The sequence below is a fragment of the Malaclemys terrapin genome, chromosome 12 (assembly GCF_027887155.1).
Source record: "Malaclemys terrapin pileata isolate rMalTer1 chromosome 12, rMalTer1.hap1, whole genome shotgun sequence".
Classification (NCBI taxonomy): Eukaryota; Metazoa; Chordata; order Testudines; family Emydidae; genus Malaclemys; species Malaclemys terrapin.
The window spans coordinates 42,409,395-42,436,040 of NC_071516.1; the positions used below are offsets into that span (position 1 = coordinate 42,409,395).

The following is a 26,646-nucleotide window of genomic DNA, read 5'->3' on the forward strand; positions in this document are numbered from 1 at the left end:
ACGAGTGGGGTACCGCAGGGATCTGTTTTGGGACCGGCTCTGTTCAATATCTTCATCAACGACTTAGATATTGGCATAGAAAGTACGCTTATTAAGTTTGCGGATGATACCAAACTGGGAGGGATTGCAACTACTTTGGAGGACAGGGTCATAATTCAAAATGATCTGGACAAATTGGAGAAATGGTCTGAGTTAAACAGGATGAAGTTTAACAAAGACAAATGCAAAGTGCTCCACTTAGGAAGGAAAAATCAATTTCACACATACAGAATGGGAAAAGACTGGCTAGGAAGGAGTACGGCAGAAAGGGATCTAGGGGTTATAGTGGACCACAAGCTAAATATGAGTCAACAGTGTGATGCTGTTGCAAAAAAAGCAAACATGATTCTGGGATGCATTAACAGGTGTGTTGTGAGCAAGACACGAGAAGTCATTCTTCCGCTCTACTCTGCTCTGGTTAGGCCTCAGCTGGAGTATTGTGTCCAGTTCTGGGCGCCGCATTTTAAAAAAGATGTGGGGAAATTGGAAAGGGTCCAAAGAAGAGCAACAAGATTGATTAAAGGTCTTGAGAACATGACCTATGAAGGAAGGCTGAAATAACTGGGTTTGTTTTGTTTGGAAAAGAGAAGACTGAGAGGGGACATGATAGCAGTTTTCAGGTATCTAAAAGGGTGTCATAAGGAGGAGGGAGAGAACTTGTTCACCTTAGCCTCTAAGGATAGAACCAGAAACAATGGGTTTAAACTGCAGCAAGGGAGGTCTAGGTTGGACATTAGGAAAAAGTTCCTAACTGTCAGGGTGGTTAAACACTGGAACAAATTGCCTAGGGAGGTTGTGGAATCTCCGTCTCTGGAGATATTTAAGAGTAGGTTAGATAAATGTCTATCAGGGATGGTCTAGACAGTATTTGGTCCTGCCATGCGGGCAGGGGACTGGACTCGATGACCTCTCGAGGTCCCTTCCAGTCCTAGAATCTATGAATCTATGAATTTGTACCTTAGATCTCATGCCAAAGTCAACACTAGTAGCTAATCCAATAATAAACTAACTAAGGATTTATTAACTAGGGGAAAAAATGAGAGAGTTAGTTACAAGTTAAAGCAGGCAACATATAAGCACAGATGAATAACAGGTAGTTCCAAAAGGTGACTGAAGTTTTAGCAATCTGTTCACTGAATGACTTTTGGGATAACCCAGGTTGACCCTGGGGATCTCTGATTTTTGTTCCTTAACAGCAGCCCCTGTAAGAGTCCAAACACCAAAGAGAGAACCATTTCTTCTTGTGAGCATCTTTACATGCCCTTCCCCCAGAGCTCAAACTGATGGGATAAGAGCTTCTGCACGTAACTTCTTCATGGATGGATGGGGCAGTCAACAGAGCTTTGTCCTACAATGGACCATTTAGTCTTGATTGTCCTTCTTGATGGACTGGAAAACTATTCTTCCTGCCTAGGTTCACAAGTTCAGAGCAGGCATTTTTACAATTATAAAACAAAACGTACATATTACCTTATAGCATGGGATATAGACATCACAAATAAGAGTCACACATGCAGCCACTTAAACACTAAACACATCTTTACAAGTCTAACACCTGTCTTGAAGAATATTAACATACAGGTGAGCTGGTCTCAGAGGTGCGGGAACTAGGGGTGTCGGGGTGCTGCAGCACCCCCAGGTTTTACTGTGAAAAGTTTGCTGGTTCGTTGAAACAAAGTTAGCATTATTTTGCGATTCTGGAGAATCCCAGAGCTGTGCTGCTCCCATGTGGTGTAAGCGGGAATTGCGCTTTGTTCACAATTTTGAACACACAGGGTTTACAGCTTTCAGCACCCCCACTATAAAAAGTGTTCCCGTGCCACTAGCTGGTCTGAATTCCAGCTATGAATTTGTCAGTGCTCAGCTAACGCCTATAGACTTGGCAAGATATGGCACCTGGTTTGTCGGCATCACACCCATTATTCAATATTTGTTCCCTACTGAGATGCTATAGACTGTAATCAAGTCACCCCGTAACCTTCTCTTTGTTAAGATAAATAGACTGAGTTCCTTGAGTCATTCACTATAAAGCATGTTTTCTAATCCTTTAATAATTCTCACAGCTCTTTTCTCACCCCCTCCAACTTTTCAACATCCTTCTCTAATTGTGGGCACCAGAACTGGACACACTATTCCAGCAGGGGTCTCACCAGTACCAAAGAAAGAGGTAAAATAACATCTCTACTCTACCCAAGATTCCCCTATTTCTGCATCCTGGAATCGCATTAGCTCTGCTGGCCACAATATCACATTGGGAGCTCATGCTCAGCTGATTATCCATTATGACCCCCAAATCTCCTTTTGTATATGGAAATAATAGCACTGCCCTGCCTCACAATCACTGTCCATTACCCAGAGCAGATTCACTGGGATAATGTATAATTGTTATTAGAAATGACTCAGCTGGTATAATGCGGTGCAGTGCCATTGTTTTCACTGTAGAGGCAGTGATTCACATTATCTAAGGATCTAGTCCAGTATCTAGAAATGAATCAATACATAAAATAAATCAAAGCATATAGAGCTTTCTGGGTCTGTCATATTACCCATTGTGAAATACTCATTCATTACTGATGCAGATCACTGTTAGCTTTCTACACAAGAGATTCTTGTCCCAGAGGAAACCAGAAAGTATTCGGACTCCCCAGAAGTAATTAACTCTTGCTCTTAGAGTCAGATGAATAAAGGATTTTATTTTCCAAGAGGAGAGGGATTTATTTTTCCAAGAGAAGATAAGTATATAAATTTGATCAACACCCACATGTAGCCCCCTCACCCTGCAGGAGCTGACTTTGGAGGGTAAAGTGTAGCTGATGGTGTTACATGTTGTATTTGTGGGACACAGAGAGAAAGAGAGAGAAGGAGACAGAGAGAAGGAAGGGAGGGAGATATTAACTAGATAGATAGATAGATAATGTGTATGGGGAGAGAGAGAGAGAAAGATTTATCTTTCAGGGCTATATGGTGATAACAAAGTCACTACAACTAGTACTTTACCCCCAGTTCCATTATATGTTATATACATTATTTATATATACATTATATATAGTTCCATTAACTTCAGTTAAAAGAACAGGAGTACTTGTGGCACCTTAGAGACTAGCAAATTAACTTCAGTGGCATAACTAAGTAAAGCGCTTTTCAACTTCAGTAAGGGTGTCACAATAAAGCTGTCTCTTTGTCTATCTATGTCGGGGAGTATGCATTACAAGTCCGAAGGTCATAGAATCATAGAATATCAGGGTTGGAAGGGACCTCAGGAGGTCATCTAGTCCAACCCCCTGCTCAAAGCAGGACCAATTCCCAACTAAATCATCCCAGCCAGGGCTTGATCCATGATCTCTTTCTGGAAGCTAGGTGAGTTTGCTTTTATTTTACTCCTCTTTAGTCTGTTACATCTATAGAGGTATGCTCCCTTTCAAAAGAAACTCTTATCTGCAAACACTGAACCTTATCCTCAAAATCTATATCTCCCTGTGGAAACTAGCAGGGTCTAGAGCCGGTCAGCCCTTCTCAGGAACCAGCCAGGATTGCAAAGCCAATGTTGGATAATATAACCCATCAGAGCCAGGGGAGGCAGCAGCCTGAAGTTTCTTGCTCAGAAATCCTTGGATTTACTGGCAGAGGGATTGTCATTCTGAGAGCGACCACAGTCTCCTAGGAAGGTGGGTCTTGTGCTGAAGTTGACCTCTCTATGTATCGGAGTTCCATGGCTGTAAAATAACATTTTCTTTCTCTGTTTATTGGGGCAGGTACAGACAAGCTTTCTAGGGCAGGTCCTGTATGTCAGGCAATGCCTAAACGTATAGCAGCATGTAGAGTACACTACACATGTAGTTACATGCCAGAGTGAAAGTCAGGCTGTACCCATGTGTAATGTGATGATGCTGCAAAGAAAGGCTCCAGCATTGGGAAGGCAAGTGGGAAAGGTTCCTGCGGAGGGGGCGGCGGGGGGCAATGGGGCCATTATCTCATTGGGGGTCCCCTGGTGCTAAATAACAATAATATGAAGACTCATAAGATATCAGGAGGAGGAAGATGACAACTACTGTTCAAAATATGCCTCTTGAAAATGAATGCACATTTGTATAACACAGGCTCTGATTTTCAGGAAGATTAAAGGCCAAAGACTAGAAGCCATAAAAAAATAGACAAGTTATTTTATGTAATCACATAGCTATGAAAAAGGTTATTATCCCAGAGGAGTAGAACAGTCAAGAAATCTAGAACAAACTTCTATAGAACACTTTGGATCAGGTGGTTTCACTGCCTGTCTATTTGATTCAGTTTGGTTAAGAAAATGTAGCCAAAACACAAAGCCTTGGTTGATTTTTCATCACTTTGTAGGCAAGTTATCTTTCTGCTAACCATTTCACTCAGGCTTTAGAAAAGGTTTGGTTTTGGAAAACTGAAAACTAAACATTTCTATGGAAAACTGATTTTCTTTTGAAATCCTTTTGTTGTTTTCTGTGTTTGAAAAGATGAATAAAAACCATCTTTGGGCTTTGGAAACAGATTTTTTTGTTCATGTTTTGGAGGGTCAGATTTTCACTGTAAAAATGGGAAATTTTGAATAAAAAGATTTTTAAACAAAAATACAATACATCATCACCCCAGATACATTGGCTGTTTATCAGAGATGCTGAGCACGTTGAGATCCCATTGATATCCATGGGGATTTGTGGGTGCTTTACGTCTCTGAGCATCAGGTCAATTACCGAGTTGCCTAAATGCAGATTTCAGTGCCTAACTGTAGGCACGCAAGTTTAAAAGTGTTAGTCAATCATTTATAAGACATGTCAAATATTTGTGCTGTTTCCTCAGTATGGCTCCAGAGACTATTCAAAAGGCAAAGACTCTGTCCTGAAGAACTTATAGTCCAAATTAGGACAGGATGAGAACTGGTGTCCTCAGTAGGGAATGGAAGGGAAGACAATGGCTGTAATAAGAAGAACACATGATTGCTTTTGTTAGTAACACGTGCATGCTGAGGATTTCATAATCAATCAGCTAAACAGAAAGAGCGCTCTGACAGGCCTCCATAACTGGTCGCAGAACAACAGATTTTGGCCCTGGTGCTGTAACTGGATCTGTACGAATGGACTCCTGTGCCTGTCCGGAACCCCATTTACCTCAGCGGGACCCCGCACATGGGTGCAGGGGTCCATCCAGCAAATCCAGCTCAATGAAATGGGCTGTGAAGTGCTGTTCTATTCTGCCATTTGCTTATCAATGACACCTACTTTTCAACCAATCCCATCCTTCAGCTCACGTCATCTCCATTCTTTTCAGCATCTGTTGAGGTTACTGATCGAAAACGAGATGGAGAGGCAGTGATGCTAAGGGAGTTTGAGAGAGATTCTCCTCCCTCTAGTGTGTCATCAACCAAAATGTCTACTGGGATTGATTTTTTATGTCAATGGGGTTACACAGATTTGGTTGACGGCAGAATGTGTGTAGACAATGGGGTCAAATATGTATTAGAATTTCAGACCAGGATGCTCAGCAATTTCTGAAAATCAAGCCCCTTTATGGTTTCTCAAGTCAACCAGCAAATTTGAGAAAATCAAAATCACCATCTACTTTGGCAAATCTTGGCCAATAACATTACGCTAGAAAGAGAGAACACATCCTGATGTACATATCCCATGTTTAATGTCCAGGGTTGGAAACTAGTGAAAAACATCTTCGATTTGCAAACCTATCACTTATCGAGCTCAATTCACCACTGCCCATTCCACTCAAGTCATTGCAGTTGTGCTGGGGAAAAGCTAGAGTAACACAGGAGTTAATGAGACTTATTTATACCAATCACTGACACAGATATTTACTATGCCGCTTTCACAAAGTTATCTGACCAAAAAAAGCAGTGATTGGAAGGTTATTTTCAATTTAGATTCTTAATACTCTTTGTCCACCTGTAAGCCAACACAGTGTACTGGATGGATAATATGGGATCTGGTTTAGAAGAAAGGGTTGTACATGAGGTTTCTAAAAGCAGATCTCTCTTGTATGGCTCACAACACGAGAAATGGGGTCAAATAGGAGAACTAATTGGACACGGTGTTGACACCGGTGTAATCAAAGAAAATATTTGTGTAAATCCACATGGAATAGGACCCACTTTATTTTTTATCCAACTTAGAGTGTTGAATTAGAAATGTGAATTTGTCCATCTGAGTCCCCTTGGCTTTCAAAATCTCACTTGTGTTTTATCTATCTATCTATCTATCTATCTATCTATCTATCTATCTATCTATCTATCTATCTATCTATCTATCTAATTGAATTTCCATAACCTGCTATGTTGGTTAATTTCATTTTTTTTCTCTTCATACAGATCACTAAATGTGAATGGAAAACCAAACCAATGTGAATGAATTTATTCTTGTGGGACTTTCTAATTACCCAGAACTTCAATTTTTCCTCTTCCTGGTGTTTTTAGTTATTTACCTAATCACCCTGGTGGGGAACATGATGATTATGCTGGTGATAAGGGCTGATCCTCAACTCCAAACTCCCATGTACTTCTTCCTGTCTCATTTGTCCTTTGTTGATATCTGTTATTCCTCAGCCATTGTCCCTAAGATGTTGGTGAATTTCCTAGCAAAGCACAAAACCATTTCTGTCAATGGCTGCCTTGCCCAGATGTTCTTCATCCTCCTCTCAGCTGGCACTGAAGTTTTTGTGCTCCCGGCAATGGCTTATGACCGATACACTGCCATATGTCACCCATTGCATTATGTGGGGACCATGAACAAACGAGTGAGCAGACAGTTGGTGGGTGGTTCTTGGATAATGGGACTCTTGTATTCACTGGTCAACACTGTCCCTGTGTTAAAGTTACACTTCTGTGGGCCCAATGAAATCAGGCATTTCAGCTGTGAGCTCCCTCCGCTACTACAACTATCTTGCACCGTGACCTTGACCAATAAAATAGCTCTTCTTTCTTCTGCTGTGATATTTGGTTTCAGCTCCTTCCTCTTCACCTTGGTCTCCTACATTCACATCATCTCCACTATCCTCCGAATACGCTCCTCGGAGGGAAGACGTAAAACCTTCTCTACATGCAGCTCCCACCTCATTGTGGTGGTTTTATTGTTTGTGACAGCTCTTTCCCAGTACATGAAACCCAGTTCAGTCACTTCCCTGGTTCTAGATGAACTCTTCTCCATCCAGTACAGCATCTTGACCCCCATGTTGAACCCCATCATCTACAGCTTGAAAAATAAAGATATGAAAACTGCTCTGACAAGAGCACTAGGGAAAATTCAAGTTTCTCATGCAATGTAACCATTTCTAGGTTTTATCATTTTCAATAAAATTATAATATAAATTGAAGAATTGTGGGAACTGCACTATCTAGATATTTTGAGTTCTTTCAACTGGTTGACACTGATACACAATTGGCAATCAATTTAGTCTAGATCAGGGATCAGCAACCTTTGGCACGCGGTCCGTCAGGGAAATCCACTGGCAAGCTGGGATGGTTTGTTTACCTGCAGCGTTCTGCAGGTTCAGCCGATTGCAGCTCCCACTGGCCACGGTTCGCCGTTCCAGGCCAATGGGGACTGTGGGAAGTGGCACGGAGCAAGGGATGTGCTGGTTTCCACTTCCCACAGCCCCCATTGGCCTGGAACAGTGGGAGCTGCGATCAGCCAAATCTGTGGACGCTGCGGGTAAACAAACCGTCCCGGCCCGCCAGCGGATGTCCCTGATGGGCCGCGTGCCAAAGGTTGCTTATCCCTGGTCTAGATAAAAGCACTCATGCAAACACAGTTTATAGGGCCAAAATGTTAGGTGCGATAAACAGATGTATCTCAGTTGGCTTCAATTGAACTATTTCAATTTACACCCGCTGAGGACCTGGCTCATTATGTTGATATCCATCCTTGATTTATTTCTACTTAAAGCAATGTAAGCTTTGGGGTTGAGTAGCATTAAATTTGAAAATCAACGTGCAAAGAGTCCAAACACTAGGGATTTAGACTGAACTTGAACTGGCATTGAGTATAGTTTGAGCTACGGCACGCTAGGTAAACCAAAATTTTCACTTGATTTTTAGCCTAGCCACAACTCCACAAGATAAATCAAGCTATATGATTTTACCCTGTATCTACATTAGGAAAAAAAGTGTCAAAGTTAGATCGGTTATAACGATTATGTGTTACTCCAGGGCCTTAACCTTAAGACAGCCTTCCTAAAGGACCTAAGGGAGTTAGGTACTGAAATGTGGCCCTGGATGTTACAGTGAAGAAAGGTGTTAGGAGTATTAGTGATGATAATGTAATATTCAGGCCTGTATATCTGCCTATATTTTGGGTCTTTTTGCCCATTTGACTTTTGATATTTTTATATCCTTAAAGCACTTATATCCTGGTGAACAAAGAATAAAGACACTGTGTGTTACATCTGCCCACAAGAAGATGAGTTGAAAAGAGATAAGAGATAGAGTTGAAGTGTTGCTGGGTAGAGTGGGAGTTCAATATATGAGCTTACACTTGAAGGACAGTCCTGCCTCAACTCCTCTTCCTAGATAAGATCAAGCAACCAGTCAGAAGCGGTGAAGGAGATAGGGTAGGGGAAGGTATAAGAAACACTAAAAGCCAAAGAAATGCCTGTTCCTGACTGAAGCACAACCTCACTCCTTAACCCCGCATGGGATACAAAAGAGGTGCCATATACATTAATGGAGTCAGAGATTCCGAGGTCAGAAGGGGCTCTTGTGATCACCTAGTCATCCTGTAGAGCACAGGCCATAGAACTTCCCCACAATAATTCCTAGGACAGATCTTTTAGAAAAAAATACCATCTTGATTTAAAAATTGCCCTTGATGGAGAATCCACCATGACCTTTTACAATTGCTGCAGTGGTTAATTACTTTATTAAATCTTACACCTTATTTCCAGGCTGAATTTGTCTAGCTTCAACTTCCAGCCACTGGATCATGTTAGACCTTTCTCTACTAGATGGAATAGCCCATTATTAAATATGTGTTGTCCGTGTAGATACTTATAGACTGTAACCAACTCATCCCTTAACTTTCTCTTGCTTAAACTGAATAGTCTGAGCTCCTCGAGTCTATCTCTATAAGGCATATTTTCCGACCCTTTAATCATTTTCAGGGCCTTATCCAATTTATCAACATCCTTCTTGAATTGTGAACACCAGCAATGGACACAGTTTTCCAGCAGCATCCTTAGATACATTTTTATGCTTTATCCAGATAGGGCCTAATCCAACTCTCAGAAAAGCTAATGAAATTATTTCCTTTGAGCTATGAATTGCCTGTTGTATGACAGGCTTGAAGCAGAGTCTAGTCTAGTAAGTAGAATCCAGAAGACCTAGGTTCTACTCCTGGGTTCTGGTTCTGTCACAGATCTGCTGTGTGACCTTGGGCCAGTCACTTCCTCTCTCTGCACCTGTTTCCCCTCTCAATGTTTGTCTATCTTGTCTATTTAGATTGATAAAAATGTGGGATAGAGATTGTCTTTTCCTATGTGTTTCTCCAACACAATAGGGTCCTGTTCTCAACTGGGGCTTCTAGACACTACTGTAATGCATGTAATTATAGGCCATGTCCTATTATATATTTGTATAGTGCCCAGCACAATGGGATCCTGATTCTGATGAAGATTTATGGCAATCTCATAGTGCAAAAAATCATAGTTGAAGTAAGAGAGAGAGGAGAACCAGGCTCTCCATATAGAGACTTGAAGGATTTCAGGATTGGGCCCAAATGTTGGTCTCTTTTCTCAGTTACTTGGATTGGAATCCAGCTTAGACTCTGATTTGTATCAGTCAAAGTAAGCGTGAGTGAGGACAAAGATGTTGCTCTTTAAAATGTTGCCCCTAGATATTAATAAAGGAAGAATTGATAAGGGAAGGCTCTACAGGTCAAAGATAATTGTTAGCCTTGACTGTTCAGTGGGGCCTAAGTGAGTTAGCCACCTTCAAGAATCCCAGCCTATATGTCCCTTCAGGGCACCAATGGTAGCAGTGTTCTCTAGCAATTATCTTGTAGGCACATGCACCCAGATTCACAAAGGGACTTAGGTGCCAATAACCCAGTTTTAGGCACTACTGCAAGCCATGAAACCCCACATGGCTGCCGCCCCACTTTGTAGGTGCCTAAACTAACTCAGCACCTACATTTTTGCTGTGAAAGTCCCCTAGGTACTTTAGTTTCTGCTTCTGAGCATATACACTGCTGCATCAAGCAGACACCAGGACTCCAATCTAATGCTTAAGCCTCAGCATGATGCGCACACCTATCCGGCCTGTGGGTCCCGGTCTGGTAGCACACCTAACTCCACACAAAATAGCTGGGAGGACAGAAAAGACATCCTCCTTCATAACCTTTAGTCCAGTGATTAGACAACTCACCCAAGATGTTGGCTATTCCAGTTGAATTCCCCCACTTGGCCTGAGGAGGAGAAGACATTTGAATAAGGGTTCCCCGCCTCTCGGCTGAGTGTTCTACCCACTGGTCTCTGGAATACCCTGATGTGGCTATCTTTTAATTTCTCTTGTTAAAACTCTTCCACATTGGATATATTATTAAATATGCATTGAGCCAGAGAGATGGTGGGAATGATTCTATAGTCCAGTGCTGCATAGTCAACATTAATGTCATTACCCTGATAATCTTAATCTACTCAGCAATCTAACCTATTGACACTGAACACTCATCTTTATGTTAGGAGTCACAGATCCCATTTAATATTATATATGGTAAAGAGCTTAGGCTAGGATTTTCAGAGGAGCCTAAGGGAATTAGGCACCCAACAGCCATTGAATTTCAATCAGAATTGAGCCTTTGGCTTCATCCATTATTTTGGAAAACCACAGCATAAATAATTAATGTAAATAACATGAAGGAAAGGTCAGAACTTTATTTAGGATCTTCCTCAATTAACTTTGTATATTCATAGATTTAAAGCCAGAAAGAACCATTATGATCATCTTCTCTTATCTGCAGCATAACAGGGACCCAATCATTCCTGACCCAAGCTTAATAACTTCTGCATGATAAAAGTGACCTCTTAACCTTCTCTTTAGTAAAATAAATAGATTAGATTCCTTTAGTCTCATGTTATAAATCTAGTTTTCCAGACCTCAGTTCATTTTTGTAGCTCTTTTCTGAAGCTGGTTGACACCCAAGGAAGATCTGTCCCTTATTGTACACAAACATATGTGGCATTAAGCGTTGGTGAATTAGTGACACAGATTGTTAGGCAGAGTAAACTTCAGGGATCAAGTCCTAAAGGTAACAGAATGTTACGCCATCCATTATCCTGGTAAAAGTGAGTCCTCTTTTACTAAAATAAAAGAAGGCACTTATTCATCTCGATCAAGATTAGGTCTCTCTGTCAGATCTACATCCATTTATATCCCTTCGTATTTATCAGGATTTGCCTACTCACAGTTAGGCTAATTTGTTGTGCTTTTTTTAGGGATAGAAGGTCTTGTTACTTGCATGTGTACAAAAGCTGCACGTCAGTTTGAAATCCTCACATGATCTGCACTTGGCAAAAGGACCTCAGGTGAGTTTAGTTTCTTTAACATCTGTGTAATCTATTGTTTCTGGTTTTTTTAAGGGACGTGATTGTTCCTGCCTTGTGTTTTCTCTGTCATTCATGCCCGTGCAAGGTGAGGGCAAATTGCATGAGAGGTTCTTCCATTCGGATCCAGCAGCATTATACACCCACTCTGCACTCATGCTCTGCTGATATTGAGAACCTCAGGCTCCGAGTATACAGCTTCATACACAGCTCTCACCGACTTCAGCTAGATTCACCAGTGCTCAGCCACTCTGAAAATCAGACTCACAGAACACCAAGCTGGGCACAATGCACTTGTGAATAGTTTTAAATCTGGGCCAATGCCATTGGGTTAATAGATCCCTACGGGACCTCCCAGCACTGGGAATACATTTTGTCCATTCATATCTAAATTTCTGCATTATTGTGTGGTTTCCCAGACTTCCTGCACTCAGCCTGCCACTTTTAGGTGCATATATTCCATCTCAGGGATCACCAGATGAATGGCAGCTGTGGTCAAAAGAGGCATCCATGCTGTTTCCCCCCAGTCTAAAAGAGAGATGGGGTGTTGGCAGGATATTCTCTGTGAGAACTCCAAGACCTTAGAACTTGCTCCTCACCTTGGACCAAAAGACCACAAATTTTGAGACCTTCCAGGCATGTTCATGAAGACACTGGTTTGAGATGTGATGAAGATATGGAGAGGCAGAGAGGTTGCTGGCTGGCTGACTTCCTGTTGAAAGAATCATTTGATGCTGCTAGGGTTTTACTGTAGTATTAATGATGCCGTTGGGTGGCTGTTGGGTGCTGTGATACAGGAGGGCCAGGGAGCAGTGGGAAGTGGTAGAAGGGAAGTATATAAACCCTAGGTTAATTAAGGCATGGTTCCCTGTAGATTAGGGAGGGTTGCTACAGGTTAATTGGAGCACCTGTAATCAATTAAGGCCCTGTTAGAAACCTAATAAAACCCCCTGCTTCAGGCAGTCAGGGGGAAGGAGGAAGGAGAGAGGACTGGAGCTTGGAGGTGTGCTGTGAGACTTGGAGGAACAGAAAACTGGAGTAAGGGAGATCCTGCCCCAACAGGGGAGGGACATTCCCTCCCCCAGCGTTTAAGGACTGAAGGTACCCCACCCAACGGGGAAGAGGGTAAGAACCTGCAGGGGTTGAGAGGGGCTGGGACTCAGAGTGAGGAGCAAACCCAGACCCCTCCCCCGCTTCCCTCCTTTACCACCTTCGGTGCCCCAAGAGCAGGGGTAAGGGGTGGTATTTTAGCCCCCCCACCACCAAGAAAAGCGCAGGACCCACCATACTATATTGACCATCTTGTCACAGTGCCTACATGCTTCTGAAAATCCCACTAGGTTCCTAAATGTGTTCAAAAATGTGACCCTTAGGCCCTTGGATAGGTGTTGTTCTTGTTTACATCTGAATCAATTAATTCATCAATAGCTCTGATCAACCCTAGTATCCCATTATCTAGACCTCCCTGGGAAAGTACTTTATAGTGCCAGGCAAAGAGCTATGTCAGCTTCCCTGATTTCAATAGGATTTGGAGACACTTGCAGCATCTACTGCACCATCTACTCAGGACACTCCCTACACTAACACAGGAACAAATCAACATACCCTTAGAGCCCCGACCGGGGTTATTCTATCTACTACCTAAGATCCACAAACCTGGAAATCCTGGACGCCCCATCATCTCGGGCATTGGCACTCTCACTGAAGGACTGTCTGGATATGTGGACTCTCTACTCAGACCCTACGCCACCAGCACTCCCAGCTATCTCCGTGACACCACAGATTTCCTGAGAAAACTACAATGCATTGGTGACCTCCCAGAAAACACCATCCTAGCCACCATGGATGTCGAGGCTCTCTACACAAACATCCCACATACAGATGGAATACAAGCTGTCAGGAACAGTATCCCTGATGATGACACAGCACAACTTATTGCTGAGCTCTGTGATTTTATCCTCACGCACAATTATTTCAAATTTGGTGACAATATATACCTCCAGACCAGTGGCACCGCTATGGGCACCCGCATGGCCCCACAATATGCCAACATTTTTATGGCTGACCTGGAACAACGCTTCCTCAGCTCTCGTCCACTCATGCCCCTTCTCTACCTATGCTATATTGATGACATCTTCATCATCTGGACCCATGGGAAGGAGACCCTGGAAGAATTCCACCATGCTTTCAACAGCTTCCACCCCACCATCAACCTCAGCCTGGACCAATCTACACGGGAGGTCCACTTCCTGGACACCACCGTACAAATAAGCGATGGCCACATTAACACCACCCTATACCGAAAACCCACCAACCGCTACGCCTACCTTCATGCCTCCAGCTTCCACTCCGGTCACACCACATGATCCATCGTCTACAGCCAAGCACTGAGGTACAATCACATCTGCTCCAACCCCTCAGACAGAGACCAACACCTACAAGATCTTCACCAAGCATTCTCAAAACTACGATACCCACACAAGGAAATAAAGAAACAAATCAACAGAGCCAGACATGTACCCAGAAGCCTCCTGCTACAAGACAGGCCCAGAAGAGAAACCAACAGAACTCCACTGGCCATCACCTACAGTCCTCAGCTTAAACCTCTCCAACGCATCATCAGTGATCTACAACCCATCCTGGACAATGATCCCTCACTTTCACAGACCTTGGGAGGCAGGCCAGTCCTCGCCCACAGACAACCTGCCAACCTTAAGCATATTCTCACCAGCAACCACGGACAGCACCATAACAACTCTAACTCAGGAACCAACCCATGCAACAAACCTCGATGCCAACTCTGCCCACATATCTACACCAGCAACACCATCACTGGACCTAAGTAGATCAGCTACAACATCACTGGCTCATTCACCTGCACGTCCACCAATGTTATATATGCCATCATATGCCAGCAATGCCCCTCTGCTATGTACATTGGCCAAACTGGACAGTCACTACGCAAGAGGATAAATGGACACAAGTCAGATATCAGGAATGGCAATATACAAAAACCTGTAGGAGAACACTTCAACCTCCCTGGCCACACAATAGCAGATGTTAAGGTAGCCATCTTACAGCAAAAAAACTTCAGGACCAGACTCCAAAGAGAAACTGCTGAGCTCCAGTTCATTTGCAAATTTGACAACATCAGATCAGGATTAAACAAAGACTGTGAATGGCTATCCAACTACAGAAACAGTTTCTCCTCCCTTGGTGTTCACACCTCAGCTGCTAGCAGAGCACCTCACCCTCCCTGATTGAACTAACCTCGTTAACTCCACACTGATATATACCTGCCTCTGGAGATTTCCATTACTTGCATCTGAAGAAGTGAGGTTCTTACCCACGAAAGCTTATGCGCCCAGTACTTCTGTTAGTCTCAAAGGTGCCACAGAACCCTCTGTTGCTTTTTGCAGCATCTAGTACCTTTTAAGAAAGGCTGGAGGTCAAACCAACTGGAATCTTAGCTTTCCCTTACATGAGAGGTCACCTACATGCACCCAACCATGACACTATCTTGGCAGCTGATTGGAGCTACTGCTCCCTTGAAGGTTTCTTTCTGGAGTCACGCACACAGAAAGCTGGCAAGAAGGAAGCCAAGCAGTGGAACATGAGCTAGGACAAAGATATTTGATAGTGCTATTTCCTTGCTTTGGCATGCATCAGCTGATTATCAAGAGAAATGATATGGTGTCATTAATGGGATTATCAAAGGATGCTAAAGGCTTTAGGCGCACAACTTCCTTTGACATTCAGTGGGAGTTGGGCACCTATCTCCCTTCTGCTTTTTAAGGAATCCCAGACTCCTTGCCCACTTCCCCAGATTTCTTCCTTTTTAGACATGCATCAGTTTCAGCCGGGGCCCCCAAAGCACTTGGAGCTCTAGCTGATAGCTAAATAATAGGGATTCAAGCCTCTTGCGCTGAGGAGTCTGCATTCTGATCTGCCGGCAAAAATACGTTAGGATTAAAAAATAAGTTGTAGCTTCTCAGCTTTGGAGAAAAGCCACAAGGTATTATGAAGAAATAGCTTTCTAGGCAGCCAGAATAGATTTCCAGAATAGATCAGACCAATAATCTATCATCTCCTCTCTATGATATAGGCCAATAATAGATGCCTCAGATGAAGGTGGGAGAAAATTTGAATTGTGTAATTATCAAAGAACCTGCACACTGGGAAAATTTAACTCTAGCCTCCATCAGTCAGAGGTTTATATATACTCTGAAGCACAAAGGTTTCTGTATCTTCCAGTCTAGGTTCACTTATGATCTGAAGTATTTCTTGGCCTTTTTTTTATATTTTTATTTTTTTAATTCTTATTGGCCACTTATTCATATAGTTGTCCAGTACCTTTCTGAATCTCTCTAGGCTCATTGATATCTTGTTGCAAGGAATTCCAATGGAGAATCTGAATCACTGATATTAATTTTAACTCTCTCTGGCCCAATGACTATTTTAGTATTTATCCACAGTGGAATAGTTAGTAGGACAGAGAGATAAAGAGAGAGTGAGAATGACTCTGTAGGGTCATAGCTAGGGCACACATCTGTGTGCCTCTGTTCTAATTATTTATCCAGAGTGCAACAGCATCCAGAGGAGAGACTGGGGAAGGCCCACATCAGAATATTCCATAACCCACTGGTTAGAGAATTTTCCTGAAAGAATGGAGACTTGTTGGAATTGTTTCTCCCCCTATGCCTGAGGGGGGACTTGAACTAGCTCTTCCATATTCCAGATCAATGCTTTGACCACTGGACTAAAAGTTACAAGAAGGCTTGGAAGGTTTAGATTTCTATGGGTAAATTTCAGTAAACATTGATTTCACCATAGACACAAACTAATGAACCAGTATTTCCATCAATGGCAATTAAAATGTACAGATAGGCAAAGCAAGAAAAAGGCTGCTTAAGAACTAATTAGAGTTTCATTTGAGGATATTTACTTTGTATATTTTGACATGTGATGTTGACCATTTGTGTTTTAACCATTCTAAAGATTTAACTCAGGGGCTGTCAAACTGGGGGTTGGGACCCCTCAGGGGGTCGTGAGGTTATTATGTGGGCAGTCGAGAGCCGTCAGCCTCCACCCCAAACCCTGCGTTGCCTCCAGCATTTATAATGGTGTTAAATATATTTAAAAGTGTGTTTCATTTATAAGGGGGGAGGGGTCACACTCAGTGGCTTACTATGTGAAAGGGGTCACCAGTAAAAAGTTTGAGAATCACTGCTTTAATTTTTTGAATCTCAATATCTACTGTCATTAAATAATTATTGTCTGATTCCACCATTTTCTGATGTCCCCATAATTCCCTTTGCAAATTTAAACAAAAATAAAAATTCTGAGAAATGCTTAAAAATAAACATGAATATTATCTGTCAAAAATATAAAAAATAGAAATTGCATCCTGCCAAGCCGAGCTATAAGGTGAGCAGGGCACATGCCTCCACCCCCATGCCCGGGTTTTGAATGGGACCCAATCCAGCAAGGAGCCACTGAGCACACCTACAAAATGATCTCCCACATGCCCAGCTTTCTACGAGTTTTCCATGAGAACATGTTGACATTGAGGACAGTTATCAATTTTCTGTTATATTTCATATTGATGCTTCTGAATCAAAATTTAGGGTTTTTAGTATTTCAACTTTCATATCAATTCAGGGTGAAAACAAATATTGGAATATTGGAATATGCCATGAGATGAAAACTCCATTTTCCAGCCAGCTCCGTATTTACTGCAATACTCGTGTTGAGGAAAGTACTTACAAATGTCAATATAGGTTCCCTAAAGCAGCTCTTAAGAGAGGCAGAAGAATTCCCACCTCTTCGCCAGATCTCCCTATTTAGAGAACACCATTCCCTTTTATTTTAAATTGTTCTGTGTAGTGCACTCTGCATAGTGTGCCATTAGAGTTTGCTTCAGTTGTTTGATTTAATTTTCAGTCTTTGATTCCTATTGAATGTATGTGTGTGCAGGTGTGTGTGTGTGCATCTGCTGCCCCAATTGGAGGGGATGCACCCTTTCCTGTGTGTGTGTGTGTGTGTGTGTGTGTGCTGAAATTCCTGGAGAATGGTTCTGTGGTTATGGCACAGTTTCAGGTATCAGGAGACCTCAGTTCCCATTGCTGGGAATGCTGACTTGCTGTGCTAAGCCAGTCTCTTCACCCTTAGTAGGTCACTACCATTTGATGTGTTGCTTTGAGATCCAGATATTGAAGGTGTGAAGGGTATACAAAATACTATATTTATTATTGCTGATTTTTATTTCAACTCTGTTGTTTCACAGTAATGTCAATTATTATGAAGCTCCGCGTCAACAAATAACCTTGAAGTAAAACATCAGGGGAAAAGTCTCTTCCTACATTGTAGGAACTTTCGTCTTGCAAACTCTTTATAGCAAGGGGATGAGACAAAGATCTTCAAATGGTGTAAATCAGTATAGCTCATTGTACAACCATGGAGCTATTGAGATTTACACTAGCTGAGGGACTGGACCTTGGTGTTCTGTATGCTGAGAGAAACCAATGCATTTAGGATGCTGCTTTGATATTAGGAACAATTTAAACTGTTCTTTAATATTTAGGAAAGAATAACAACATTTGTTTAGTACCCACTGGGCCAAAATCCTCCACTGATTTCAACATTCTTACATCGGAGATGAAATTGACCCATAATGATTTTCATTCTTCAAAGTGTTTTAACCATGTTGGGCTCAGCACCATCAGTTTACTCATACAGCCAATTTTAGACTGAAGGCTCCCAACAGATGGGAAACCAGCATGAATTGGTACAATTCGCATGGACCTATTTGGTGTCTCTAATATTCAGCACCAATGTTTCTTTCTTTGTCACATCTATGGATAAGTCCTTACTTATGTGAGTTGTGACTTCAGTGGGAATGCTTGCATTAGCATGATTATTCTCATGATGAAGATACGAGTGAGATCAGAATTTTGCCCTCATTTGGAAATCTTATTTGGTAAAATATGGCTGTAGAAGAAGATTCCCAAAAGGGGAAGAAAACAAGAAAGACTGATTCCTTTTGAAATTTTCATGTAGAGAGAGAAAAAAATGTATTCGAAGAGGAAGAATAGATCCCCTGATGCTGGAAACTGGTATACCTCCATTGCTAGTATAAACTGATATAGCTCATTTAGGGGGAGGAACAGCTCAGTGGTTTGAGTATTGGCCTGTTAAACCCAGGGCTGTGAGTTCAATCCTTGAGGGGACCACTTAGGAATCTGGGGCAAAATCAGTACTTGGTCCTGCTAGTGAAGGCAGGGGGCTGGACTCAATGACCTTTAAGGGTCTTTTCCCACTGGGGACTGGACTCAATGACCTCCCAAGGTCCCTTCCAGTCCTAGAATCTATGAATTAGATCTGGATCTGTTGAGATCAGCTGTAGTTCCACCGGTGCCAGGGTGGTCAGATCTCCAGCTGATTTACATTGGCACAGCTTGATTGATGTCAATACAGCTACACCATTTCACATCTGCTGTTGACTGGGCACATTTACATATTTATATACAGAACTTCAGCAAGTTTTAGCTTGAAGGGTCGCAGGAGATGGGAAACCAGTTGCTTGATTCACATCCACGTTTGGTATTCTTCAGGTCTAGCTCCGCTGTCTCTATCTTTGCCACCCCTATAGTTGACCTGTTCTGAGAGTGACCCTGGAGAGAACCAGACCATCTCTGATGTTTTCATCCTGGTGGGATTTTTAAACCTTAAGAAGCTGCAGATTTTTTTGTTTCTAGTGCTTCTTGTCACCTACCTGGTCACCCTATTAGGGAATCTGCTCATTATCATCCTGATAAAGCTGAACTCCTCACTCCACACCCTCATGTATTTCTTCCTGGTGAACCTCCAGACCCACAGACAAAGCCCGGAGGGAACCACTCCCATTTATACTTGCTGGACACAAGGCTCTTGCTCGTGTTGTACAGGAGGCTAAGCGACCCCCCTGTTATACACTGAGCAATGAGGACTCCCTCCGTGTGGGTCAGAGGCAAGACCCTGCACTCCAGGGACAAGGTAGCTGGTGGACTGACCCCGCAACTGCCAGACACCTCTTCCATCAGTGGACGGTGACCCTGACTCCGGGAGAGAGCTCCGGGAGAGTGAGAGAGAGAGTCTCTCGGCTGGGCCCCCTGGGGCGAGATTCAGCCCAGCCGCAACGGGATACACAGGGTATTAGGGGGAAAGGGGAAGGAGAGAGAGAGAGCCAGGCTGGGGGCCTCCGGGCTCTGCTGCCCTTTCTGCACCAGCCTGAGTGGGGGGCCTCGGGGCTTTTCCCAGCGTGTACCTAACTCACAGAACTTTGTGACACAGGTCCGGGCCAAGCCTTCGGAATGAGGGTAGAGAAAAGGGCAACGCTGCCTCTGCCTGGGCTGTGCAGGGAATCACCCCGCCCGCCTGGAACTGCCCTCTGTGGACCCAGCTGGGATTGTAGCTCACTGAGACTTCCAGAGCCTGGCCCCAGTGTGGTCACACCTTGAGGGAGAACAGAAACACCTGCCTTTAAAATTCAACTGTATCTGGGGTGACCCCACCTGTATTTCAAGTTCCCTAATAGAGGACACTGCTGTGGGGGGGTGAGCTCAAGGAGGTATTTTGGGGTGCTGGAGGGGTGTGTGTGTACTGGGAGATGGTATTTGGGAGATGCTGGACAAAGTATTCGGGGTGTGTAAGAGCAGGGGCGCCTCTCAGGACCGCAGGACTTCTCACAAGCATGCCGCCGAAGGCAGGCTGACTGCCATCCTCAGGGCGACCGGCAGGCTGCACTCCATGGCTTGCCGACCCAGGCAGGTGCTTGCTGCTCTGGTGCCTGGAGCCACCCCTGACAGTGCGGTGGCAAAGTTTGCAGATGATACTAAACTACTCAAGATAGTTAAGACCAAAGCAGATTGTGAAGAACTTCAAAAAGATCTCACAAAACTAAGTGATTGTGCAGCAAAATGGCAAATGAAATTTAATGTGGATAAATGTAAAGTAATGCACATTGGAAAAAATAACCCCAACTATACATACAATATGATGGGGGCTAATTTAGCTACAACTAATCAGGAGAAAGATCTTGGGGTCATCATGGATAGTTCTCTGAAGGCGTCCATGCAGTGTGCAGCGGCAGACAAAAAAGCAAACAGGGTGTTAGGGATCATTAAAAAAGGGATAGAGAATAAGACAGAGAATATCTTATTGCCCTTATATAAATCCATGGCATGCCCACATCTTGAATACTGCGTACAGAGGTTCAGAGAAGGGCAACTAAAATGATTAGGGGTTTGGAACAGGTCCCATATGAGGAGAGATTAAAGAGGCTAGGACTTTTCAGCTTGGAAAAGAGGAGACTAAGGGGGATATGATAGAGCTATATAAAATCATGAGTGGTGTGGAGAAAGTGAATAAGGAAAAGTTATTTACTTGCTTCCATAATATAAGAACTAGGGGCCACCAAACGAAATTAATGAGCAGCAGGTTTAAAACAAATAAAAGGAAGTTCTTTTTTACACAACACACAGTCAACCTGTGAAACTCCTTGCCTGAGGAGGTTGTGAAGGCTAGGACTGTAACAGGGTTTAAAAGAGAACTGGATACATTCATGGAGGCTAAGTCCGTTAATGGCTATTAGCCCAGATGGTTAAGGAGTGGTGTCCCTAGCTTCTGTTTGTCAGAGGGTGGAGATGGATGGCAGGAGAGAGATCACTGATCATTACTGGGTTGGATGGACCTTTGGTTGGATCCAGTATGGCCATTCTTATGTCTTATGTCACAGAAATCCATCCTGTCTGTTCATCCCTTAACTTCGTTCCTTAACTCCTTGTTCTGAACCATGATTTTCCATATCTTGCTTTTGGACACAGCATTCCAAGTCCTGGTCTGTGAAGGTTCCCCACAATTTGTACTAAGCTATTGAATTAATGTATCTTGACTTTTATAAATTTCTTTATGTTAAATACTAATTTATACTGTTGCTTGTTAGTGTGAGGTGTAAGTTAGCATGAGTGCACAGAACACTGGGAAGAACATACGCTAATTCAGTTTGTAGAACTGGCAGGTATTCACATAATGGGGTGTATACTAACTTAATACATATGTGTTCGCTGACAGGACACGGCTTGTTTCTCTGATTATTATTGCATGAGGGCCACACCTTTGCTAAATTAATTAACAAAGCAGAGATGAGAGCAATTATGTGGGCTTTACCTTTTTTATCAAATTGTGTACATTGTTGGGAGTGTAGAGTGGGAAACCGAGTCACATGTCCATCCAATTTAGGCTTAATCAGTTTTGCCTTTATTTAATATAATTTAAAACAGAATTAATATTACTTGTAGTGTCTGGACATACATTTCTGCCTCACAAGTAATAACAGACAAGACAGAATAGGTGAATGTTCCCAAGTTAAGACATTCTGGGGCACTGAAAAGTCCTTCCTTCCTCCATGATGTCAGTCCTCCTCACCTGCCTGGATCTCCTGTTTGGGTCCTTCAGTTGCATTCGTCGATTTCTTATCCAGCATTTCTCCAGCCCATTTTTATATGTATTTTCTTATTTTTTATGTATTTTACATATGTATTTTATACATATTTTTACATATGTACATATGTTTCTGTATATGTACATATATATACATAATTTTACATATTTTATACATCTTTTCATACATTTGCACATTTTCTATTGCTTAATTTTCCTCCATTCTTTAGTCAACACATTATCCATTGAATTTTACATAACCTGTTCATTACTTCTGCACAGATGTTAATCATCTAATATCTACAATTTTCTTGATAAATGTGTAGTTTCTGGGTCATGTTGCCCTGGGCCACTCTGCTTCTAAGTTTCCCAGAGAAAGGGAGTTTTCTTTTGTTTATTGTTACATGTTCGTACCTCTTACTTACATCTTCCAACACAACAGGTTACTTATCTTGTCAACAATATTATTTTAAACAAATCAGCAAATTATATCAAAGAGATATAACAAAACATCACATACTGCCAGCCAGTGCATCTCAGAGTCTGAAAGTATATTAAGCTTCCGATGAATGTATTATAGGGATGTTTAGTGAAAGAAAACATATGCTGAACTAGGTATAAAGGTTTTTTATTTGGTATATATTATACAGCTGCAATGATATAGGTAGAGAAGCCAACAGAATAGTATCTCTCATCATAAAAATACAGAAAGGAATTTTTATCATATAGTTATACAAAGATGTACCATATACATTGGCATTTGGTGCAATATTGTGATACATTGATATAACCACGTGTAGTTTATGAGTTTATCACACAGCTATTATTTTACATTTATAATATAAAATATGTACAGTGCTTCTTTGACTCAAGAATCACCGAGTGAAATTCTCTGTCCTGCGTTAAGCAGAATGTCAGACTAGATGATCAGCATTGGTCCCTTATGGCTTTTTAATTAATGAATCTATGATATACGCCATGATCTGTTAGCATAGACCTCTGAACCTGTGCAAAATGCCATGGAATTCAAGAGCCAGCTTCAAGAGTTGTTGTGTGATCTGATCAGGTTAGGCATTGAAAGACCCATCAGAGTCTTACATAGGAAACTGTTCATAAGTGCTGAGAAATATTATTAAAAATTGGGCAACAGGGAGCACCGGGAAATCCATTAGACAGCCAAAAAAATTCAGCCCAACCCAACCCAAATCCTAAAATGCTGCAATGGACTGACAGAGCAGGAAAAGGTGAAGCCTAAATGGAGTTGTCTGCAGAGATGGTTTGGATTTCTCCATCATTAAAATTTTGGTGAAAATTGTAAAATTTGCAAAAACCAAGGTGAACATTTTATGAAAGGATTTCCATTTTAAGCTTCTTTTTTCTTTGACATTCCAGATATTTAAAATTTGGGGTTTTTTGGTAATACAAGTTTCTCTTCCCATTCTCCTGATAGGTTTACAAGTCCAATTTTTTCAAATGGCAAAATTTCAATTAAAAAGTGAGGGTCATCGGCAGTAATTCAACAAAACATGTATGCATTTCCCTCATTCCCCCTGTTTTAAGTAACTCTAATTTTCATTCTCTGTTTTCGCCGATTGTGTGAAAAGATGCTCCTCTCTACTGTTTTTCTAAAGGCTCCCTTCACCTCTTGGTTCCTCAGAGTGTATATTATGGGGTTCAATACAGGTGCCGCAACTGTGATCACGAGGGAAATCATTTGATCACTCTCCGGGGTGGAGATAGACTTGGGCCTCAGGTAGGTGAAAAGGCCCATTCCATAGAACAAAGTCACCACCATGAGGTGGGAGGAGCAGGTGGAGAAGGCTTTATGCCTTCCCTCTGCCGTCGGCAGCTTGAGGATGGTGGAGATAATGCAGATGTAGGACAGGGTTATCAACAAAAAAGGGCCCATAATGAACAAAACTGACACAGTCAAGACCATAATCATATTTTTGGATATGTCCGTGCATGCCATCTTCAACACTGGTGGGATGTCACAGAAGAAGTGGTGGATGCGGTTGGAGCCACAGAAGGGCAGGCTGAAGATCCAAGTGGTCTGAGCTACTTCCACCGAGATGCCGATGATCCATGAAGCACCCATGAGCTGTGCACATGCCCGGCCACTCATGAAAGTTCTGTAGTGCAGGGGGTGACATATGGCGATGTAGCGGTCGTACGCCATGGCTGCTAGGAGGCAGCATTCCATTAGGCCCATGATGGAGATGATGTACATCTGGGCAGCGCAGCCCGCAATGGTGATGGTCTTTAGGTCCACCAAGAGATGAACCAGCAGCTGAGGGACCACACTGCTGGTGTAGCAGATTTCCAAGAAAGACAGGTTCACCAGGAAGAAATACATGGGGGTGTGGAGTGAGGGGTTTAGCTTTATAAGGAGGATAACAAGCAGGTTCCCCCTCAGGGTGACCAGGTAGGTGACCAGAAGCACCAGAAACAGAATGATTTGCAGCTTGTTAAGGTACGAAAACCCCACCAGGATGAACACATCGGAGATGGTCTGGTTCTCTCCAGAGTCACTCACAGAATAGGTCATCTGTAGGGGCAACATAAAAAGAGACTGAATCTGAGGAATACCAAACATGTGGATGTGAATCAAACAATTCATACTGGTTTCCTTTCTGTTGGGATGCTTCAGACTAAAACCTGCTGCAATTCTGTACAGAAATATATAACTGGACCCAATCATCATCAGGCATAAGTTGGTGGAGCCACATTGATGTCAATCAAGCTGTGCCAATATAGATCAGCTGGAGAGCCGACCACTTTGACACCAGTGGAACTACAGCTGATTTCCAACAGATGGGGGTCTGATGAATTGACTCTAAATGAGCTACATTACTTTATACCAGCAATGGAGGTATACCAGTTTCCAGCATCGGGGGTTCTATTCTTCCTCTTTGAACACATTTTTTTTCTGTCTCCATGGAAATTAAAAAAGGGAACTTTTCTCCTTTCTGTGTTTCTTGTGCTTTCCCCTTTAGGAATGTTATTCTATAACCATGTTTACCAAAATAAGATTTCTCAAATGAGGACAATAATTTTTATTTATTTATTTATTTATTTATTTTTGTAGCATCCCAGGAAGCTTCTCAGGAAGGTGGGAGATTAGCATCTTCAAAGTCCTATTGTTCTCCCCAATGGCCAATCCAGACTGATTGCATTCTGTGTGGTGGGCGTTTTCCAGGTGTAAACCAACTTGTAATTGTTACATAGTCAATAGTCCTAAATTCAAATACAGTAATGATACATGCATATAAATAGGATAATCATATTCAGCAGATCATAAACTTTCCAATGATCTCTCAGAAGACCCATCTTGCATAATATACACCTTAGATATGCTATAACCATATTATAACATTATTTCTATGAAGAATATGGGGTATAGTGTTTCACACACACATCCATAGATAGATAGATATGAATACAGACACAACCCAGGTGCTCAGAAACACACACTCTAAGATTCTCTGCCACTGTATGGAAAATTCAAATGAATAAACCAATGACTTAATCCTGGTCCCATTGCAGACTGGGGCACAACACAATGGACTTTAGTGGGAGAATGGTTGGGGGCTTAAGTCATTCATCAATAGCCTACCTTGTTTAAGAAGAGTAGTTCCCTCTCCCAGCTGCAGACGCCAAGTATGTTAAAGGAAAGAGAGGTGTTTTTATTTCATTCACTGGCTTCTGGGACCTACTCCCTAAAGGAAATTTCTTGTAATACTCTTCAAAGGAAGAACAATACTGCCTCAACCTGCAACAAAACAAAATTCACTAGGGAAATCATTTCGTAGAAAGTTGTATCGTCATCATCATCATCATCATGTGTATTTTCTAGATGAAAATCATAATGGGATTTACTAATTGTGGTAAATTGTGTGATACAATTTTGTCTAGAAGAAGGAATGATTTGTCCAAAGCAACACAACACAGAGTCGGGGTTGACTAAGGTACAATGCCCAAGGCTCATGACTCCGGTTCCCTGATGTTCAGACTGTGTGCCCCATTCTTGTCTCAGAGCCATGATTAGAACCCAGGAGCTCAGACTCCCAGTCCCAACTGCTCTAAACATTAGACCCCACTCCCCTCCCAGAGCTGGGAACAGAACCCAGGAGTCTTCAGTCTTAGACTCCACTGCCCCAACCATCGGGCCCATTTCCCTCCTAGAGGACCAGATCCAAAGCCCATTGAAGTCAGTGGGACTATTCCCTTTTACTCCAGTAAGTTTGCAGTGGGACCAGAATCAGGGCTAGTTCACAGGAGCATTAGAATAAACTCTGTGTGGAAGCTGAGAGGTGCTGGGGGTAGTGCGCTTCAGGGTGTGGGGTGATGGGCTCAGCTGGAAGCACTCTCAATTCTAAGACAGTGTTGACCCCATTACTCCAGCATGGAAGTAGGAGGCTGTGCTACTGGGAGTGGGGTGGGATTCTCAGTTTGAGGCACACTTTCCCCTTAGTCAGTGCTGGAAGCAATGCCCCAGTGTAGCACCAGTGGGCGCTGATCTATAGGGATGGGCCTGGAGGGCTCTGTGGGATGTTCTCAGCT

At 42.5% G+C, this 26,646-nt stretch overlaps 2 pseudogenes; one reads left to right on the forward strand and one right to left on the reverse strand.

Moving 5' to 3' along the window:
* The first annotated feature begins 6,548 nt into the window (after window positions 1-6,548).
* On the forward strand, window positions 6,549-7,332 carry LOC128846055 (olfactory receptor 5V1-like; annotated as a pseudogene).
* Window positions 7,333-23,655: 16,323 nt separating this feature from the next.
* LOC128847136 (olfactory receptor 10A4-like) lies at window positions 23,656-24,631 on the reverse strand (annotated as a pseudogene).
* Between the last annotated feature and the right edge of the window lie 2,015 nt (window positions 24,632-26,646).